Raw genomic sequence first — 15,597 nt, forward strand, 5'->3', positions numbered from 1 at the left:
TTAACCACAACAGTAATCAAGTTCCAGAAATAATGAAGGGGTCTAACATCCAGGAGGGGTGCTGTAGTATTTACAATTGTATGGAACAGCAATTGTTTATAATAGTAATGGAGCAACAGTCATATGACAGAATCTATGTGATCTGAATAACAAGAATAGGACGTATAGGGCCTAGAGTAGTGTGCTAATGGAACTCAAGTGAGGTGAAAGATGGTGAACTAAAAATACACTATGAACAATTATTAAAATAAAATTTAAAAAAATTTTATAGTAATAATAAAAAAAATGGAGACAGAAAAGAAAAAAAGTACACTATGAAGGAGAGAACAAAGGGAACCAATCAAACAATGCAACTTAACAAACCAAGCAAAGAAGACTAAACAGAAAGAAGAGAAATAAAAAAATACTAATAAAATAAAAGATGTAAAAATAATGAAAAAATAATGGTAATACAAATATATAATAACTTGGAAGTTCTCTGGAGTAGCAAAGTGAAATTTGTGTCACTGTCTCAGTTGTTGGGATGACCCCTCTTTGGGTTTAACTCTGGGCTTTTCACAGCTCCAGGTTTTATTGTCTCACTTGTGGGGATAAAAAAAAATAAAATTTAAAAAAAGGAAGGAAGCAGGAACAAAAAAATAGAGAAAGGAAGAAAGAAGGAATGAAAAAAAAGAAAGAAGGAAAAGAAGAAGGAATTTTTTAAAAAGAGAAGAAGAAGCCTCCTGCTGGCTATAACTGGTCAAGCCAGTTCTGCTGCACTTCCTGGCTGCAGCAGGCTGAGGGGGGATTGGTTTCACTTTTCTCCCTTCCTGAGCCCCAGTCTTCGTAGTTTCCCAGCCTCCAGCCTAGTTCCTCAGTTTGCTGCCAGGCCCCCAGTGCCCTTCTGTGCCCAGCCTATGCCTTTAGTCCACCAGTTGTGCTGTCCTTGAGGAGCACCAGTTAGGGGCAACTCACACACCACCTTCTCCCTCTTTGCTGTCCTTGATGCTAGGGACTCTTAGTGCCCCTTCAGTGTAGTTCAGCAGCTCCACTGAGTTAAGTCTTTCTGGGGATTGCTGACTGCTTAAGCCTTATGGCTCTCCTCTGTGGGGGTGTATCTGCCTACCTCTTAGAGAGCCAGTTGGCCCTGTGGGATGGGGGTGCCACGGTGGCTGTGGCTGCTGCTGGTGGATTTGGGTGTGGTGACTCCTCTGCTACTGCTCCCAGGGCCATAGGGCTGGGTGCCAGCTGCCTCTGGGCAGTGGGGTCAGGCGTGCTCTGTCCCTGGGGCAGGCTGCAGGTGTGAGCACTCAGCCTCCACAGTGCTTTTCTTTATTAAGCATCTGTTAAGCAGTTGAGGCAAGCATAAGTGTTACAAATATATAAATACAATCAATGTGGGGAGCATATTAGAAATGACATGGACAGATGGAAGGACCATATGCAGATTAAGTTGCATCTTGGAGGCCATCAGTCTCACAATTCAATAAGGATAATGTGGGGAATCTACCTAGTCCTTAGAGAAGCTTTTCCTGGCACTAACTTCTGAAGGAATGTCTTGTATCTCAGAAGGATGCAGAGGAGACTAACCATGGCAGCGGGGAAGCATCCTGCATGCCTATCTGGCAGTACATGTGGTGGTGTGTTTTCTAGGACTGCTTATAGTTGTAGTTTTCCTCACTCTATGTGTTATGAAAAATACTTGTTGGATGCTATGTGTTATGAAAAATACTTGTTGGATGCTCACACATGCTGCTGTTTAATGGTTTGAGACTTCTTTGGGGATAAATCTAGATTTTGTAGAGGGATAGGTAGACCTCATGTGTTTCAAATTCTCATCAAGTGGGAAAGTTTCTTCTGTGTTGCTCACTGGGGTTATGGGTTATGAGTTATGGTTGAGAAGTTTTACTAAAAATTAATGAACCTGAATGATCATATCCTATAATATATAGGATATATAGGTCTACAGGAAGCTACAATGTATCCCTTAAGAAATAAGTTCCCTGTTTACTCCAGGATGTGATTCAGTAATTGATAAAGTGTCTAGATGACTTTGGCCTCATAGGTTTTTTCAAAGATTTAATTTATTTATTCTGAAAGAGGGAAAATGGAGGGAGAAATAGAGAGACAGAAACATTATACATGAGAGAATTATTGATTAGATCAGTTGCCTCTCTCATATGCCCACCGGCTCCAGCTGGGTGTTGCAGCCCAAGCATGTGCCCAACCTGGAATTGAACTGGCAACCTTTTGTCTCTTGGGATGATGCCCAACCAACTGAGCCACACTGGTCAGGGCTGCCTCAGTTTTTTAGCAACAGTTTTATGAGATGTAATTCAGTAATGATATGAATCACCTACTTAAACTACACAATTTGTTCAACCATCAAATTTTCATCATCTTTCCCTTTAGAAATCCATTAGCAGGCCCTGCTGGGTAGCTCAGTTGGTTGGAGCATTGTTCCCTATACCAAAAGGTCTCAGGTTCCATTCCTGATCAGGGCACACACTTAGGTTGTTGGTTGGATCCCTGGTAGGGATGCTTAGAAGAGGCAAACAACTGTTGTTTCTGTCTCTCTCTGTCTCTCCCTTCCTTTCTCTCTAAAATCAATAAACATATCATCAAGTGAGGATTTTAAAATATAATAAAGAAATAAAAAATAAAGAAAAATAAATATTCATTAGCAGTAACTCTTCCTCCTCTTGATTGTTCACTCTACCCCATCATGTCTTTTTTTCCCTAAATATTCACCTGAAAATATGTTTTTTTTTTAATGTTAGAGAAAGAAAAACATTGATTGGTTGCCTCTCATATGCTCCTGAACAGGGGATCAAACCCACAACCTATGTATGTGCCCTGAGTGCGTATGGAACCTGTAACCTCTTGGTGTACTGGAGGATGCTCCAACTAACTGGGTCACCTGGCCAGGGCTGCACCCCATCATTTTTTGAAGCAGGTATTCTCTTTCACTGGGAGAATGTTTAAAAGTGGATCTGTATCCCTGGCTGTTGTGGCCCAGTGGATTGAGTGCCTGCCTGTGAACCAAAGGGTCACTGGTTTGATTCCCCGTCAGGGCACATGACTGGGTTGCAGGCCAGGTCCCTGGTAGGGGGTACGTGAGAGACAGCCACATATTGATGTTTCTCTCCCTCTCTTTCTCCCCCCTTCCCTTCTCTCTAAAAATAAATAAATAAAACCTTTTTTAAAAAGCAGATATCTAATTTTTGAGTCACATAGTTTATATATAGAGATAAATAAAATATTCAGAGAATTGTGGCTTTGAAAGTTAGTAGTTTAAACCAGGGGTGGCTAGGTGAATTTAAAGCAAAATTGCTGCTCCCATGTTGATTTCAATAAAGAAGTTATGTTTTTGGTGAGAAGGTAGAATAAAATGTTAGCAAGGTAGAAACCTCTTTGAATAGAGTTTCTTGTACTTTTCTGGTATGTGTGAGGAAAAAACTTTACCCTCAAGATTCTTTCATTTGGTCTAATCAAATTGACCTGAAACAGATTAGCAAGAGAAAATAACCAAATTTAATACATACATATGTATGGGAACCTCATATACAGAAGATAGTCAAAGATAGAAAGTTAACATGGATATATTAGTATAAGACATTCTGAGCCCTGGCTGGAGTGGCTCAGTGGATTGAGTGCCAGCGTGCAAACAGAAGGGTTGCTGGGTTGATTCCCGGTCAGGTCACATGTGTGGGTTGAGGGCCAGGTCCCCAGTAGGGGCCACATGAGAGGCAACAATGCATTGATGTTTCTCTCCCTCTCTTTCTCCTTCCCTTCTCCTCTCTCTAAAAATAAATAAATAAAATATTTTTAAAAAGACATTCTGAGATAGATCCTAGAGTTAAGGAGCCTTGGGATCTTTAAACGGTCATTGTAGGAAGAGTGGATATTTAGTAAATATAAATTTGTCTTACCCTATAGACAGGTCAAAAAGAGGTTACCTTTGATAATCTATTATTAAGTGTGGGCAATGCCCCTAACTATTCAAGTTCCTTTTTTAAAAAAACTTTAAATTAAAAGAAAAATTTTATTGTTGTTCTACTACAGTTGTCCCAATTTTTCTCCCTTTGCCCTCCCCCACCCAGCCCACCCCTGGCTCCCACAGTCAATCCCCAGCTGTTATCCATGTCCAAGGGTCATTCAAGTTCTTGTAGGTAGTTCATGAAAGGGCAGAACTTTCTCTTCAGCCTAAGGTTAAAGTTCCTTTTAGATCAAAACAAACCACACAGAGATACATCTTGGTGTGACTTGTTCTGAACTTTTCTACTGATCATTAGCCCAATCCCTTCGGACTACTTAAGGAGCACTAGGTAGCTGTCTTTTCACCGGCATTAAGTCCTTTATTATCTGGAAGGGAAAAAATGTAAGTCTCTAAAAAGCAACAAGTCCTATGATCTCTCTCTGAAGCCACTTGAGCCTGCTTGAGAAGCATCACACTTTGTATACTTCACACAGAAGGTCTGCCCTTTTAGCCTTCTGTCCTTACCTCACCTTGACTCTGGGATTGGGGAGAAAAGTGTGTCAATGGAAGAAAGGGCCAAACTTGTAGAGAATTTTTACAAGAGTTTATTTGTGCTAAACAAAGGACATAGGCCCAGGAACAAAATCTCAAATGCTCCAGAGAATAACAGTTTTGCAGCTTCTTTAATGCATTTGAAATCAGGAGAGGACATAAGAATAATTGGAGAAAGCAAGGTGGGGATTGGATGACAGTTACCAAGATTGTGTGCTCCCTTGAGGGTTAATATCATTTTGACAGGCATTACTTCTGGCATTTCAAAGATATATTAACCTGTATGCACAAGAACAATGGACAAGGCTGGTTTAAAAACTCACTAAAGTCATATGCCTTCGATGTGACTACCCACCATGAACTGCCCAGTTAGGAAGTTCTGATCAGAACATCCTGTGAGGTTGCTTTTCATAGAACCTCCTTTTTCAACTTCAAGGGATAGAAACTATAGGGCTAACAGAATACTTAGGAAGAAGGGCAAAACATTCATTTTACTCCTTTTCCTTGACCATCCCATAATAGTTTGGAATGCCTTAAGACAGCGATTTTTCAACTGGTGTGCCACAAGAATTTTTATAACATGCAACACCTGACTATTTAATCAAGGACACTGATCTCTCTTTCCTTAGACTGTCAAAAAAAATGACAGCAGGCAAGACAACAATAGCTGCCCAATGTGAATGAATCAAAATTATACCTATTTTTTGTCAGATTGGCAAAAAATGGAATTTTTTTGGTGTCCTACAAAATTTGAGAAATTTTGGTTTAGGTGTGTCACGAAATGAGAAAGGTTGAAAACCACTGCCTTAAGACAAGATCAGTATGTCCTCAGAATAATAAAAGAAAGTGGCCAATAAGAAGGGGGGTTGGGAGAGTGGGTTGAGTGCTTACTGCATGCATGTATTTATTACATTCATTCTTATTTTAAGCTCACATGACTACACGTTCAAGGAATATTTTGTTTTGTTTACTTTACTTTTATTGTTTACACTATTACAGATGTCTCCATCTCTCCCCTCACCTGGCTCCCCTCAGGCCATCACCACACTGTTGTCTGTGTCTGTGGTTTACTCACATAAATTCTTTGGTTAATTCCTTTACCTTCTTTCATCCAGTCCCCCCACCCCCCGCCAGCTGTCAGTCTGTTCCATGTATCCATGCCTCCGTTTCTATTTTGTCTGCCATTTTGTTTTGCTCATTATATTCCATATATAAGTAAAATCGTATGGTATTTTTCTTTCTCTGACTGGCTTATTTTACTGAGCATAATACTCTCCAAGTCCATCCATACTGTCACAAAAGGTAGAGTTCTTTATTTTTTACAACTGCTAGTATTCCATTGTGTAAATGTACCACAGCTCCAGGGAGGTATTTTAGTCTTTTATTTAGAGAGGAGGTGACTGATAGTTCACAGGATTACTCAGAGCTGGGACAAAAAGATCATATTGTACTTTACTAAAGTTCACCATGCTTTTCTTTCCTTCCTTCTTTCTTTCTTTCTTTCTTTCTTTCTTTCTTTCTTTCTTTCTTTCTTTCTTTCTTTCTTTCTTTCTTTTATCTAGCCTGGTAATTTGTTTCATATTTTCTTACATGTTCATACAGCAGCACCTTGTGAAGGCTTGCAGGGAGAAGAAAAGAATGTATGAGTTGCTAGGGAGTAGGGAGGCCCAGACATAACTTGGATCTAATAAACTGTCATTGCTTTGTTTTCTACCTTTTGAGGAGTCCACTTCATCTATGGATTGCAATTTCTTCATGGAACAAGTGAACATAAGTTTGGATGGAAGGGATTGTATTTTATTTAAGAATCTGTATTTTATTTAATTGAAAGTGCTAGAATAGCAGTACAGAATGTTAAGTGTGTTGAGAATACTCAGTATTCTTATCTGACCCATCACTGGGGATGTGAAAGGTATTCAATTATTATCCTATTATTAATAAACAGTGTTCAAGTGATATTATTATGTAAGTGTTCAGCCAGTGGAGTCATTATCAGGTAAAAGTCTATGGACTTAGGATCTGGTCCTGAATTGTAAATACAAGCTGCTTAGTAGAAGCAATGACTCAGCATGAGTTGTGAGGATCAAAAGAGACCAAATAGCATAGTATTGTTTGGAAACTACAAAAATTACCTATATTTATCTCTTCTACACAAATAATATATTAAGGATACTATTTCAATATACAACCAATACAAAATTATTAATGAGATATTTTGTCTTCTTATATTCATGCTAATTCTTCAAAATCTGGACTGCACATCTTAATTAGGTCTGTCTGCATTTCAAGTGCTCAACAGGCACATGTGGCTAATGGCTACAGCATTGCACAGCACAGGTCTGGGTGCATTAATTGTGTGATAGAAGTTGGTTTAGATGATGTCTTTTTTATCCTGAAGATAATGTATTTATATATGTGTCATGTGCCTTTTAAAAAAAAAATTTTAAGATTTTATTTATATATTTTTAGAGAGGGAAGGGAGGGTGATAGACAAGAGAGAGAGAAACATCAATGTGCGGTTGCTGGGGGTCATGGCCTGCAACCCAGGCATGTACCCTGACTGGGAATCGAACCTGCGACACTTTGGTTCACAGCCTGTGCTCAATCCACTGAGCTACACCAGCCAGGGCCATGTCACGTGCTTTTAATAACTTACAACTTGTTTCTAATTTCTAACTGTTCTTAATCAATGGAGAAGAAATAAAATTACAGAAAATGCAAGAATCTAGGAAATAATATTTGTCCATTATTTTAGTACCTACTTACTGTGGACAAAGAAGTCTACAGAATTAATTCTTATTTCTGCAAACCTGCCATCTGACTTGAATTTACAAACTTTCTGATTTATTTCCCCTGTTTTACAACATGGGGAGACTGTTAAATGTCTTTCCAGTATACCTCATATGATAGTTACCTCAAATAAAATGTGTACTTCAGAAGCCATTCAGCAGTAGGCCAATTTTACTTTAAAACCTAATGGTATTGATGAGATCCAAGATGACAGAGGAGTGAGTGGAAGCTACATTAACCTCCTCTAAGGACCAATTTGGAATTACAACGAAATTGTGGAGAAATCATCTGGAATAACCAACTGAACACTAGCTGGAGAGAAGCCTTATAACCAAGGACAGGCAGAAGAAACCACCATGACAAGACTAGCAGGGAGTACGGAGGAGGTGCAAGAGGGCTGGCTGAGCTCCCAAGGACAGAGCAGCTGAAGCTCTGGAGGTATATTTCAGCAGCTGGGGGCTTCTCCTGAGAAGTGTGGGGTCTAATTCCCAAGCTAGCTCCCCAGCCTACAGCACCAGAGCTAGAAAGGAAACCAGATAACAACCATTTGTGAAAAGCAGCAGGGTACTACCATTTATGCTTCTTATTCCCTGTACCCTTTCCCCAATTCTCTCCCCTCACTCCCCACTGATAACCCTCCATGTGATCTCCATTTCGGTGATTCTGTTCTGTTCCAGTTGTTTGCTTAGTTTGTTTTTGTTTTTAGGTTTGTTGTTGATAGTTGTGAGTTTGTTGTCATTTTACTGTTCATATTTTTGATCATCTTCTTTTTCTTAGATAAGTCCCTTTGACATTCATATAATAAGGGTTTGATGATGATGAACTCCTTTAACTTGACCTTATCTGGGAAGCACTTTATCTGCCCTCCCATTCTAAATGATAGCTTTGCAGTTTAGAGTAATCTTGGATGTAGGTCCTTGGTTTCATGACTTTGAATACTTCTTTTCAGCTCCTCTTGCCTGTAAGATTTCTTTTGAGAAATCAGCTGATAGTCTTATGGGAACTCCTTTGTAGGTAACTGTCTCCTTTTCTCTTGCTGCTTTTAAGATTCTCTCCTTATTGGTAAGTAGGAAATAGACAGGGGAGGTTAAGAATAGTATGGGAAATGGACAAAGAACTTATATGTATGAGCCCATGGACATAAATTAAGGTGGGGGGATGCTGGTGGGAGGGATGATGCAGAGTAAAGGGGAATAAAGGGAAGAAAACAAATGGGATGACTGTAACAGCATAATCAATAAAATATAATAATAATAATAATAATAAAGAAAAGCAGCAGGGTTTCTCTCTGCCAGAGAGAGACACCTAGAGACACAGAGAGCCTCTTAGAAGGCCAATGCTCCAACAGATGGAGGGCAGAGTAGACTAGTGACAGTTGAGGAGAGTCTGGAGTTGGTGGCTCTGGGGAGAGAACTCAAGTAACAGTAGCCAGCATCCCTGTGCTGAGTCATTTCCTATACTGCAGAAGCCATCTTTCTCAGGCAGAGCACTCCTCTCCAGGTGGCATCAGCCTGAGGGGAAGCAATAGCCATGCCCACAGAAATTACCCTGCTCCACTCTGTGGAGCTCAAGCCAGGCTGCTGATTACAGCTTGCTTAGTTTAACAACTAAGGCTGAAAATACAAAGAAGCAGCCAAAATGGGAAGAGAAAGAAACAGACATCAAATAAAAGAACAAGAGAATACCTCAGAAGAACTAGATGAAATGGAGGCAAGCAGTTTATCAAATGGAGAGTTTAGAGTAATGATAATAAGGATACTCAACAGTGTAAAAAAAAAAAGATATAGAAACCATAACAAAGAACCGGTCAAAAATAAAGAATGCAATTTCCGAAATAAGCAATACACTTGAAGCAATAAATGGTAGGTTAAATGAAGCAGAGGATTGAATCGGTGATTTGGAAGACAAGGAAGAAAAAATATACTCAGGCAGAGCATCAAATAAAAAAAAGAATTAAAAAAAATGAGGGGAGCTGAAGAAACATTTTGGAAAACATGAAGCATAACAACATCCATATTATGGAAATACTAAAAGGAGAAGAGAGCGAGCAAGGGATCGAGAACCTATTTGAAGAAATATTGATGAAAATTTCTCTAATCTGGTGAAGGAGAGGTGCACAAGTCCAGGAAACTCAGAGAGTCCCAAACAAGTTGAACCTTCAGAGGCCTACAATGAAACATATAATTAAAATGACAAGGCTAAAAGACAAGGAGGGAATCCTAAAGGCTGCAAGAGAAAAGCAGGTAGTTATGTTCAAGGGAGCACCAGTTAGACTGCTGATTACTCGTCAGAAACGTTTCAGGCCAGAAAGGAGTCGTGTGCAATATTCAAGGTGATGAAAGGCAATGATTTACACCCAAGGCTAATTTACTTAAAATTGAAGGAGTTAGGAAGAGCTACCCAGGCAAGAAAAAACTGAAAGATTTTGTTAACACCAAACCAGTATTGCAACACACGTTAAAAGGCTTGCTTTAAGAAGAAGAAGAAGAAAAAGAGATAGAAGAAAAAGGGGTGGGGAACAGTGTAACAATAAAATGGCACTACACCTGAATCTATTAATAATCCCCTTAAAGGTAAATGGCTTTAATGCTCCAACCAAAAGACATGGGGTAGCTGAATAGATAAATAAACAAGACCCATATATATGCTGCCTCCGAGACACATCTTAGGTTGAAAGATACACAGACACTAAAAGTGAAAGAATGGAAAAAGGTATTTCATGCAAATGGAAAAGAGAGAAAAGTGGGAGTAGCAGTACGTATACCTGACAAAATAGACTTTAAAACCAAGGATGTAGAATGAGACAAAGGTCACTACATAATGATAAAGGAAACAATCCAACAAGAGGATATAACCATAGTAAACATTTACTCTCCCAACATAGGAGCACTTAAATTTGTAAAGCAAATCTTGATGGACATAAAAGGAGAGATTGACAGAAACACAATCATACCCAGGGATTTTAACACCCAATGACTTCAATGGTTAGATCTTCCAGGAAGAAAATCAACAATGAGACAGTGGCCTTAAGCGACAGACTAGATCAAATGGATTTAATTGATATTTTCAGAGCATTTTACCCTAAAGCAGCAGAATATACATACTTTTCAAGTGCACATGGAGTGTTTTGTAGGATAGACTACATGCTAGACATAAAACAAATCTCAGTAAATCTAAGAAGATTGAAATCATATCAAGCATCTTCTTTGACCACAATGCTATGAAACTAGAAATCAATCATAAGAAGAACACTGAAAGATATGCAAAGACATGGACTAAATAATGTGTTATTAAACAGTGAATGGGTCAACAACAAGATCAATGAAGAAAGATAGCTTGATACAAATGAAAATGAGGACATAACAATCCAAAATCTGTGGGACACTGGGGAAGCATTCCTAGGAGGGAAATTAATAGCATTACAGGCCTATCTAAAAAAAAACAACAAAAAAAACAAGAAAAAGCTCAAATAAACAATCTAACTTTACACTTAAAGGGACTTGAAAAAGAATAACACAGCCCAAAGTGAGTATAAGGAAGGAAATAATAAAGGTTAGGGAAAAAATAAATGAAATAGAGTCTAAAAAACCAATACAAAAGATCAATGAATCCAAGAGCTGGTTATTTGAAAAGATAAACAAGATCGACAAACCTTGAAACAGACTGATCAAGAAAAAGAGAGAAAGGACCCAAATAAACAAAATCATAAATGAAAGAGGAGAAATAACATCTAACTCCAAAGAAACACAAAGCATTGTAAGAAAATATTATGAACAGCAATATGCCAATAAACTGGACAACCTGGATGAAATGGATAAATTCCTAGAAATGTATCATCTTCCAAAATTAACATAGGAAGAATCAGAGAATCTGAATAGACAGATTACACCTAGTGAAATTGAAGCAGTAATAAAAAACTCCCAACAAATGAAAGCCCTGGACCAAATGGCTCACACAGTTAAATTTTACCAAACATTCCTAGAAGAATTAACACCTCTCCTCAAACTATTTCATAAAATTCAAGAGGAGGGAAGGCTCCCAAACTCATTTTTATGAGGCCAGCATTATCCTAATCCCAAAACCAGATAAAAACACTACAACAAAATAAAATTATAGGCCAATATCCCTGATAAATGTAGATGCTCAAATCCACAACCAAATATTAGCAAACCAAATACAGCAACGCATCAAAACAATCATATACCATGATCAAGAGGGATTTATTGTGGGAATGAATGCAAGATTGGTACAACATTCCCAAATCAAAAAGTGTGATTCATCACATAAACAAAATGAAGGATAAAAACCGCACAATCATATCAATACATGCAGAAAATGAATTTGATAAAATCCAGCACCTGTTTATGATCAAAACTCTCAGCAAAGTGGGAATAGAGGGAACATACCTAAAATAATAAAGGTCATACATGATGAACTCACTGTCAGCATCATACTACAAGCATTTCCCTTAAGACTGGGAATGAGACAGGGATGTCTGCTTCCACCTCTCTTATTTAGCACAGTACTGGAAGTCCTAACCGTAGCAACCAGAAAAAAGAAGAAATAAGAGGCATCCAAATTGGAAATGAAGTAGTAAAACATCAGAAAGGCAAATAGTAGAACTAATAGAAAGGCAGATTAAGAAAACAATCCCATTCACAATTGCTTTAAAAAGAATAAAATACCTAGGAATAAACCTAACCAAGGAGGTAAAAGACCTGCACTTGGAAACTTATAACACACTGAAGAAAGAAACTAAAAAAGACACAAATTAGTGAAAGCACATACTGTGTTCATGGATAGGAAGATTTAAAATCATTAAAATGTGCATACTACCCAAAGTAATCAATAGACGCAATGCAATTCCTATTAAATTTCCAACGATGTATCTCACAGAACTAGAACATACATTTCAAAAAAATTAAATTTATTTTATTGATTTTGCTATTACAGTTGTCCCAATTTCTTTCCCTTTCTGCCCCTCTGTCTGGCACCCCCATTGCCTCCAGCCATACACTCCCTTAGTTAACGTCCATTGGTCATGTATATCAGTTCTTTGGATTCTCCATTTCCTATACTATTCTTAACATCCCCTGTCTATTTTGTACCTACCAATTTGTACTTCTTAATCCTTGCATCTTTTCCCCCATTCTTCCCTTTCCCCCTCCCAGCTGATAACCCTCTAAATTATCTCTGTATCTATGATTCTATTCCTGTTCTGCTCATTTGCTTAGTTTGCTTTTTTAGATTCAGTTGTTGATAGTTGTGCATTTTTTGCCTTTTTGATGTTCATAGTTTTGATCTTTTTCTTATATAGTTCCCCTTAACGTTTCATATAATATTGGCTTGGTGATGATGAACTCCTTTAGTTTTACCTTGTCTGGGAAGCACTTTGTCTGCTCTTCAATTCTAAAGGACAGCTTTGCTGGATAGAGTAATCTAGGTGGTAGGTCCTTGCTTTTCATCATTTTGAATAATTTTTGCTAGTCCCTTCTAGCCTGCAAAGTTTCTCTTGAGAAATCAGCTGACAGTCTTATAGGAACTCCTTTTAGGTAACACTCTGCTTTTCTCTTGCTGCATTTAAGATTCTCTCTTTATCTTTAGCCTTTGGCATTTAAAAAATATTTTGTTTTCAGAGCGAATATTTCAAATATCAAAAATATTTGGTTTTCAGGTTGGTGCTCAATCCACTGACCCACACCAGCCAGGGCAACCTTTGGCATTTTATTTATGATGTATCTTGTTGTGGTCCTCTTTGGGTCTATCTTGTTTAGGACCCTCTGTGCTTCCTGGACTTGCATGTCTATTTCCTTCACCCAGTTAGGGAAGTTTCCTTTCATTATTTTTTCAAACAAATTTCCAATTTCTTGTTCTTTCTCTTCACCTTCTGGCACCCTATGGTGCGAATGCTAGAATACTTGAAGTTGTCCCACAGACTGCTTACACTATCTTCATTTTTTTGGATTTTTTGTTTCTTCTTGTTCTGATTGTTTGATTTTTGCTTCCTTATGTTCTAAATCATTGATTTGATTCTCGGCTTCATCCACTCTACTGCTGTTTCCCTGTAAATTGTTTGTTATTTCAATTAGTGTATCCTTTGTTTCTGATTGGATCTTTTTTATGTAGCTGAGGTCCTCACTAAATTCCTTGAGCATCCTTATAACCAGTGCTTTGATCTCTGGATCTGATAGATTGCTTATCTCCATTTTGTTTAGTTCTTTTTTCTGGAGTTTTGATCTGGTTTATCATTTGAGCCCTGTTTCTTTGCTCATTTTGGCAGCCTCCCTGTGTTTGTTTCTATGTACTAGGTAGAGCTGCTATGACTCCCCCTCTTGGTAGCATGGCCTAATATACTACTTGTCCTGTAAGGTCCAGTGGGACAGCCTCTCCCGTCACCCAACCTGGGTACTCGAGGTGCACCATCCTTGTGGGCTGAGTGTATCCTCCTCTTATAGTTGTGTTACTTACTAGCAGTTGGGGTCCTGCTGCCTGCCGCCGCTCACTTAGCAAAATTCCAGAGGCAAAGGTTTTGTGATAAAGAAAGGAGTCTTTATTCAAAAGCAGTCACTTAAGCCTATCATGTCACAACTTAAAGGTTATCACTTAGGTTATCACTTAAACCTATCAATTAAGGCTAAACTATAACACCTGAGTTCTCCTATTCCCCCCATAGTTTTAATTATTTTACTTCTATAGGGTAAAGTAAAACAACATGAGATACAAAAGCTACACAATTTTGGAAGAATGGCAGGCTTGTGCTTTAGAGCTTGTCCCCTTTAGAACACCCAAAGAATAACCCTGCCACCCTCTGCCAGGCCAGCCAGATCATAGGCTGTGCTTGGAGTTCCTTCCCATCCAAAATACTGTCTATTGGGAAATGCAGGCAGCTGCAGCACAATCATCCAAGTGTCCTTGAGGAACAAGAGCTCCAAAGCTAGAGAGCCCTTGAGCTAGAGAGACAGCTCTCTTTTTATTTCCATGTACTCAGGAGGCATTCAACTCTTTGCCAATCCTGTGCCAGACTGCTTACCATTGCCTTGGCAAACTCCTCCTATGGCTCCTCCCCACTTCTTGCAGTGATCTGATCAGATTTCTATGTATCAGTTGAGCCTTGATTGCTGTTGGTAGGTCAATGGGAGGAATTTACCCAGGCCAGTCAGCTGCAAGGACTGGTTGTGACCACTGACCATGAACTTCTGCTCTCCGGGGAGGATCAGCTGTGTAGGGGCAGGGTGCTGGTGGTCTGACATGGTTTGTGGCTGTCCACTGGGTGTGTAGGCTCTGAGGTTTCCCAGGTGGTACAGGCTAAGGTCTGCCTCAGTCTGTGTTCTGCCCAGGGCCTGATGCCTGCCTGAGCTGTAAAGCTGTCTGAGATGTCTGCTACTTGTGCTGGGCTCGGAGGTTTCCAGGCAAAGCCAAATTGTGAATCTAGGCTGGTTGCTGCTAGTGCTGTGCCTGGGGCCACTTAGCAAGTGGTAGGAGGCTGAGGGCTCGCTGAGGCTTGCTGTTTCTTGTTTAATAGGATTTAGGAAGTTGTGAAGCATAAGCCAAGATCAGCCATTAATATGGAAAAGTCTCATTTAAGAGTTTGGGTGGGCCTATAAGTTGGGGGGGGGTGTTGTGTGTGGGTCACCGGCCAGCAGTGACCACGGAACGCTGTGGATGGCTCGCCGAAAAACACGCGAGAAAAAACACATGCACAGAGACAAACTAGTTTCTGTGGGGAAGTAGGGACGAAATGGCCACCCCCCCTAGTGGGGAGCGCACTGATTTACCATCCATACCTGCTTTTATTGGGCTCATTTTGCATAATAATTCAGGTAAAGTACAGTACTTATCAGGGGGAAGTAAGGAACTATAGAAAACAAGGAACTCTGCTGGTCTATTGAGTCGGGGTCAAAGAGCTGTAAGACTTTGAGGAACAAACTAACTTCCTCCTTGGACCCTTCTCATTCAACTGAGAGCATTCTAAACAAAGAAGGTATCACAATAATTTACATATTCTTTCTTAGGCCTGATCACCCGGGGAATCCGCCCTTTTCAGCACAGAGCAACACCACCCTGTCATTGTTTCAGGCTTAGGTGGAGCAAGGGAACTAAGGCAATAAGGAGATTTTCTCCCAGACGAAGAGAACTCAGGCTATGTCAAAGCCGAGGAGCGAGGGTCCATCACCCCCTTTTGCTGCAGCCCCCAAAGTCCTTCTTCTGGGGGGCCTCCCAAAGTGATTGTGCCTGTCTTAGGTCGTTCCCCCTGTGGGGAATCTTACCCGTCTTTGGCTAACCGACCAAGCTTTTTG

This window comes from Phyllostomus discolor, chromosome 1 (genome assembly GCF_004126475.2).
Source record: "Phyllostomus discolor isolate MPI-MPIP mPhyDis1 chromosome 1, mPhyDis1.pri.v3, whole genome shotgun sequence".
In the NCBI taxonomy this organism is placed as follows: Eukaryota; Metazoa; Chordata; class Mammalia; order Chiroptera; family Phyllostomidae; genus Phyllostomus; species Phyllostomus discolor.